The following is a 7,475-nucleotide window of genomic DNA, read 5'->3' as shown; positions in this document are numbered from 1 at the left end:
GCCTATAAGCTTCATTTTTGTATTTTCCCATAGCTAAAACAACTACACTGCCACCTTTGTCGGCTGGCTTTATGACTATGTCGGTTCTGGCTGATAGGCAATTCAGGGTAACTTCTTCCGACGGAGTTAGGTTCTTGCGCTTGTTTGATCGCTTAGTTGTTGCTAATATTTCTCTTGATACTGATTTTAAGTACAGATCCAATTCTGGAATTTGATCTACATCTGGAGTCCAAGTGCTAAGAGGGTGGAGGGTGCGTTCGTTATTGTCAGGTTGGTCCTGCTTCTCCGAAAAAAACTCGCTTAGTCTCATTCTCCGAGAAAATTCAGTGAGATCTTTGTGTAACTCGTATTCATTCACACTGGTATTTGTGGGACAGAAAGTTAGACCTCGTTCTAGGATACCTTTTTCGTCGGCCGTTAGTGTTTTGGAAATGTCAATAACGTTGCTGGGACAGGTAGCGAGAGAGCTCGTTTTCTCTATAGAATTATTGGCTGGGGGAGGAGGTTCTAATAATGCGATCTCTCTATCGACGGGGACATTACATGACCTAGTACTTCATAGTCCCGGCTATTGAGAGGCTGATCTCCTACAGTACATGCTGCATTTTGCAAGAGAAGTTGGCCACGCTGAAACTTAACGGCTTGCTTTTTGCTGAGATCTTTTTCCTTACGATTTATGAAAACATTGAGATCTAGTTTCGCCTGCTCGGTTAGTGGAAGAGCTTCAATCTGGTCGTTGAAGAGGCTGAGTTGGCTGGTTCAGTGCTCTCTAAGAATTTCTAGGAGGGAAACAGAAGCATTATTCAGAATATCTTGCCACCTTGCAGCTAGTTCAGGAGGGAGCTCACCAAGGGCACATCTAACTTTTAGGCGGAGGCCTTTGTGGATCTTTTTGCTTTGGAGATACGAGGAGTACGTTTTTAGATAAAATCTGTAGTTCGTTTGTTTGCCGGCTTATTTTCGAGCTTTGAGGAAAGAGCGGGATTTAGGGGTTGGAGCATACGGCCTACTCGGTGGTAGCCATTTGTGTTTGTTCCGAGCAGACCTCCAGGGTGACACTTTTTTGCTTGGAGTCAGTAGTTTAGGGGGGCTGCAAGGGGTGAGGTCCACATCGATGCCTGTTTGGGTGCCTGTTTGCGTTATACTTCGTGTTGGGGTCTGCGTGAACCATGAGCGTGTTGCCTTTGGTGGGTCGGGTTGTTGTTCGCTCACGTGCTGTACAGCTGGTGTTGCGGCCACGTCCCCGGTTTGTGTGCTGGCGTCACATGTGCTGTTCTTAGGTGGACATGGCAATTGATCTCTCCAAAAATTCCACGAATATCAACCACCAGCTGACTTCCGTGTGACCTATTTCGCGGCTTAAACTAGACAACCTTCTTGGCCCCTCAATCTCTCATCCGACATACTCCCAAACCAATCAGCTTGCTCAATTTCCCTCCCATCTTTCCCTCTCCTTTCTCCTGGGGTCCTACCCCTATATAAACCATGGCTTCCAGGCGACAGATTGCCCTGAGGAAAGCAAGTTCTCTTTGCTGAAACGTAGGCCACAATCGTGTTTTTACCTTGTTCGAAGTTTTTCTTCTCTTACATATATATATGTATATACTAATATATATGTATAAATATATATATATATATATATATATATATATATATATATATATATATATATATATATATATATATATATATATACACACATACATACATATATCCGTATAGTTAAGCGAAAAGGTTCCTGGCTATAAGGTTAATTGTATGATAGAGATATAATATTGAAAAACATAACAATATTTATTATGTGTTTTCGACAGGGGCCCAGTCTTTTTCAAAGATGCAAAAAGCGCTGGTAATTTGGGTTTATATACATTTCAGATGTAGGCGGGGCAAGAAGATGTATCAAGCAAAACGTACGCTTTGCGCGACACAGAAGTATACGAAGCTCCAGAAGGGGGGGGGGGCGGCAGGTGTTCGAGTGGTAATGGAGAATAGAGGGGAAAAGGTTTCGTAATCAAGAGAGGCGAGGCAATACGATAACAGGAAAACGACGCATGGCACTGAAGTGACCACTGAAAGGAAGAGAGTGGGTGAATAAGGAGAGTTGTTTCCTGCGCATTGGTTGACTGTGAATTGACTGGTTAGGAGAAAAGGCTGGGAGAACCCAAAGTTAATTATGGACGCCTAGTGCAAGCGTTAACACACACACACGAAAACAATAAAAGAGAGAGAAAGAGGAAGGCAGGATGAAAGAGGGTGAATGAGACAAGAGATGGGGGTTTTTAGTAGCGGGGGGGATGAAAGAGGTTCGGTGAAAGAGGGATGCGGGGATGAAAGAGGTTCGAAGAAAGGGCCGAACGGCAAGTGGTTTCACATAAAGTGAATTCAGGAAAACGTTTTTTCCGCGTAAAATGTGACAGCCGTACACGAGACGGACGCAGAAAGGCAAGGTCTCTCGATGCAAGGACTATACAGTGCAAAGTAACGTTAATTTAAGCTAGATCACAAAAATGCAGAGAAATAACTGGCCATAAAGCTAGATAACCCATCCAAAAAGGCGATATACAGTGCCAAATGAAGTTCTCGAAGAGCATTCATGCAAGATCATATTCGAAATAGCAATTGGTCAGTGCAAGAGGACACAAAATAATATTATAATAATATATGACATAATATTAGTATAATATTATTATTATTAATAATATTAATATAAAAAGATCACACAAAGTGGTACAAATGTGAAATCTATGTACCTTCGTGCCCATACGGTAGGGCAACGATACACAAGCAGTACACTGATAAAGTTCGAAGATCCTTATGTGTACAGTAAACTGTACAAAGATTTGAAAAAAAAAGCGAGAAAAGAAGTAAAAATGGTTCTCTTTCTGAACAAAATTTCTCAGTTGCTTCCTGTATCAGCATTCTCCGGTGCCTGATTGGGAAAGCAACACAATCGGTCTGTGTTTTCGTTTATGCCGCTGAAGACAGTGTCAAAATTGTATATAAGGTACGATTTTCGGGCTTCACGGTCATAAATCATTTTGAAAGTGGACTGAAGCACCGTGGCTGTGAATGCGGGCAAGGGGTGGCATAGATTATAAACATGCTTAGATGGGCAAGGTGAGGCACTTTATGTGTGCTCGGTGGTAGTTGATTCTCATTCTAAACGGATTTTCAGTTTGACCAACGTACTGGGCGTTGCCTATGCTGCAATTCAAAAGGTAGAAAATGTTCGCGCTGTCACAGTCAAAGTTTCTTCTTATCTGGAAAGAGAATGAAGACGTGGTGCTGGTGGCGACAGCGGCTTTGTTATCATGGGGCACAGTTTGCACCCAGGCTCATTGTAGTGTCTACTGCCTGTGAAACTGGGGTTTTTACCTTTGATAACGTTACAATATCTCTGATGTTCCTCGCATGTCGGTACACGACGCGGGGAGGCTCAGGGAAAACACGTCGCAAAGTTTCGCTGTGAAGTAAAATGTTGAGGTGATTTCTGAGTATGCAGCTAATTTCGGAGAACGAAGCGGCATATGCTGGAATAAGGTTGGGGGTCGTATTCAAAGATTTGGCTTTTGAAGTAGTTATGAGGTGGCGGCGGTCCTGTTTTCCAGACTTTCTAATGGGTCACTGATGACAGATGATGGGTATTGTTGTCGTGTTAGGTCATTAGTTAGTTGCTGACAGTTAAGGGAAAATGAGCTGGGTTGGACTGTATCCTTCTAAAACGCAGAGACTGACTGTATGGTACGCCGAGTTTACCATGTTAACGTGGTTGCTTTTAAAATGCATATATTGATGTCGGTCTTTTGGCTAAGGGCACATGCTTGTTGTCCGATATTCTCATTGTAACATCGAGGAAGTAATCGCAGATGCGGAATATCAGCGGGAGAATTAAATGTTTTCGTGGGCATTGTTTAAAGCGGGTATAAATTTTAGAAGTTCCTCTTCCCCATGGCACCAAATGAGAAAGTTATTGTGAACGAGCTGACGGCATGGGTCGAACAACGTTTTATTGCCGATAACGAAGGGTTTATGTAGGCTGGGCGAGTGACGTCACGCTCACGCAGGAGCGACAGCTTGCGCTCGTTATCGCGGCAGTGACAACTCTGTTACATCTTCCTTTCCTTGGTGAAATCAAGAACGCTCCGGCAGGGGGTACCGACGAGGCTCGCGACGTTCCCGAGAGCTTCTCCGTGGTAGTGGCGGCTCTGGAACGGGACCGGAGTCTGGCAAGCCTGAGGAAGGTGTTGGGGTAGTGTCGGGACACGGTAGTTCTGGAACCTCCCGGAGATGTTCCCGTGTGCGTCGCATTTCTCGGCCGTCTTCTGTTTTCACTAGCACAGAGCGGGGAGCTCCTGCTGATCCCAGCACAACGACCGGGGACCACGTCCGCGTGTGCGTGTCGTACACCGAGGCCCTCTGACCGGGTGAGAGGGTGCGCAGGTCCCTAGCTCCTCGATTGTAGTAGACCCTCTGTTTGCGGCGAATATCCTGGAGACGGGTGTGCACCTTCCGGCTTGGCAATGGTGACGGCTTCAGGTGGCAGGAGGGAACTGGTAGCAGCGTTCTCGTTTGTCGACCCATCAGCCTCTGCACAGGTGACTTCAAAATAGCATCACGTGGAGTATTGCGCAATTCAAGCAGAGCTAAATAGAAGTCGGGGCTATTATAGGAACACTTCTTTAGTAGCGTTTTCGCTTCTTGAACTGCCCTTTCGGCCATGCCATTTGCACGAGGATGATAAGGGCTTGACGTCACGTGGGTGACTCCTAGTTCATGCAGAAATTCACGGAACTCGTGGCTACTAAAGGGGGGCCCGTTGTCACTACAGAGCTTCACTGGTAAGCCATGGACAGAGAAAACTTTCGCGCACCACTCCTTCAAGTGCCGGGCTGTTGTGTATTGAAACTCCTGTATTTCAAAATAAAAGGAGTAGAAGTTACAATTATGGCAAACTCTTTACCACCGTGATGGAATAAGTCCATGCCAACTATCTCCCATGGCAGAGTGGGGACATCATGAGGCAGCAGAGGCATCTTCGTGTTTTGCTTTTGGTGAGCCTGGCAAACTTTGCATGATGCTGCAACCTGGTCAATGTCGCTGGACATTGATGGCCAAAACATAACACTCCTAGCCCGAATTTTCATCTTTTCCGCCCCTGAGTGGGCCAAATGAAGAAGACGAAGGATTTCTGCTCTCTTAGCGCTTGGTACGGTTACCTTGGTTATGACGTTTTGCTCCTCCATGCGTTGAAGTTCGGCCTTTACTTTTTCTTCAATGGCGACCGGAACCCTTCTGGCTGGCACAACGACACCGGCGGCGCCCGGCTTGAGCTTCATGTCGTACTCAAATTTTTTTAGCTGTCCCAATCCTGTGAAAACATCGGCGAAGGGCTGCGCCGCTGGGTACAGTTGTTGCGTCTCGGCGCTATCGATGCGATAAATTAAGCCAAGGCTTTCTGCTGCTGCTCCGCTGAGTGTCACCGGCACGTTTTGCTCAATGACGAAGAAGGTTTCATCATGCTGTTTATCGTTCACGGATAGCGACAACTTCACTTTAAACTGCGCAGTCGTTTTGTGCCCGAAAAAAACTCGTTAACGTTGCTCGGCAGGCTTGATGCGTCTTCCTCGGAAGCGACAACACATCTTGCTTTGAAATCACACAACAGTTTGCCCCTGTATCAAGTTTGCAGACCATCGGACGGCCTTCAACGCAAACTGTCGCGGTCCACTGGTCGCTAGCGAGTGCGCTCACGGTTAAAGCGTCCAGAAAAAAATCTGACCTTTCGTCAACATGCAGCTCTCTTATTTCCTTGCGCCTTGAATCTTCGCTGCGCAAGAAGGATGACTGCGCGCACGCTTGGGCGAAATGATTCAATCCTCCGCATTTCTTGCATGCTTTTCCTATCGCTGGACAGCGACCGCTACGATGAATTTTGTAGCCGCATTTGCTACATGGCTTTGAAACTCTGTCCAACGCATTTACGGCTGCAGTTTCACCGCCTTCAATGGTGCCACGTATCTGCCGAAACTGCTCCTCGCCTTGCTCTTGGATGCGACACATTTCGACTACTCTTTGGTAAGATGGGTTTTCCGAAATTAACTTCTTTTGCAGGCTCTTGTCCCTAATGCCGAGTATGATGCGGCTACGAAGCATGCGCTCTTCTAAGTCTCCAAAGTCGCAGTGTTTGGCTAGCGTTCGCAATTCGACAAGCCAGTCATTGAAACTTTCGTCCTCTTTTTGGTCTCGGGAGCCGAAGCAAAACTCATGGTAAGTGAGGTTCTTCGCGGGCTTGTAGAAGTCTTCAAATTTTTGAATTATGAGGTTTACATCGCTTGTGTCCTCTCCTGGCTCAAACTTGAACGAAGCGTACGCTTTTCTAGCCTCTTCTCCAATGGTCACTAAAAGCGTCGCCGCCTGCACTTCTTTCGGTTGCTTGCTCAGCTGAGTAGCCGTGGAAAACAGTTGAAACTCACTTTTCCAGGTCTTCCACCCAAGCCAAGCGTCTCGCGATGTGTCGAGGGGCTTCGGAGGCGGCAGGAGCGTTGTCGGCAATGCAGGCGGTGTCGGCAACGCAAGCGGTGTCGTCATGCTGGCTGTTTTCCGCTGCCACCATGTGAACGAGCTGACGGCATGGGTCGAACAACGTTTTATTGCCGATAACGAAGGGTTTATGTAGGCTGGGCGAGTGACGTCACGCTCACGCAGGAGCGACAGCTTGCGCTCGTTATCGCGGAAGTGACAACTCGGTTACAGTTATCATCAATAACCTTCGATAGAAAAGAGGGCGAAATGTACGTTGCTTAGAAGTTCAGACTCCAATGTGCTCATAAAAATACTGGCATAAATGGGTCTTATTTTGGTTCCCATCGAGGTCTCGTCAATTTTCACGAAGTGCTTTCTGCCGAACTCAACGTTGTTCAGCTCGAAAACAAGCGTTGGAAGCACGCCGAGAGTTTTACGGTCAATTCAATTGCCTTCGAAAGCATCATCCTAAACATGGATGACTGATATGATACCATCCGTGTGTGGAATTTTTGTATAAAGCCAGGCAACGTCGAGAGTGACTAGCAGGCTACCTTCCGGTACAACTAGATCCATTATACCGGCAAAAAATAGTTTGTATCCTTTACATATGACGGTAGTGTGGGGGGAATGTCTGTGATTAAGCTATCGCAAAAACTAGACATCATTTCTGTTACCATCTCTATACCGGAGGTGATTCGTCTGCCTGGATTTTCTGCTTTATGAATTTTAGGCAACATAAAATTCTCCTGGAACTGGACTTACAAATTCAAAGGAGGCGGCATTTTTTCTGGTATTTCTTTTCTTGACGAGCGCCATCAGTGTCTGCCTTACCTTGTTCTTACATTGCGGAGTCTGATCGGTGTCGCTGGGTTTATAAAAATAAGTACCGCTGAGCTGTCTTTCTGCCTCAGTGAAGAGTCCTGCTTATTCATAATAACAATCGCGGAACA

At 46.2% G+C, this 7,475-nt stretch overlaps 1 pseudogene across 1 annotated transcript; it reads right to left on the bottom strand.

Annotated features, from left to right (window-relative positions):
- Nucleotides 1–4,083: 4,083 nt before the first annotated feature.
- On the bottom strand, nt 4,084–6,584 carry LOC144160968 (uncharacterized; annotated as a pseudogene). The gene is made up of 2 exons (XR_013320456.1): nt 6,474–6,584; nt 4,084–4,599 (listed from the first exon to the last, which is right to left on the bottom strand). The product of XR_013320456.1 is annotated as an uncharacterized LOC144160968 (transcript).
- Between the last annotated feature and the right edge of the window lie 891 nt (nt 6,585–7,475).

This window comes from Haemaphysalis longicornis, unplaced genomic scaffold, assembly GCF_048455015.1.
Source record: "Haemaphysalis longicornis isolate Haplotype H1 unplaced genomic scaffold, Haemaphysalis longicornis Haplotype H1 scaffold_11, whole genome shotgun sequence".
Taxonomy (NCBI): Eukaryota; Metazoa; Arthropoda; class Arachnida; order Ixodida; family Ixodidae; genus Haemaphysalis; species Haemaphysalis longicornis.
This window is presented reverse-complemented; position numbering and strand designations above follow the sequence as displayed.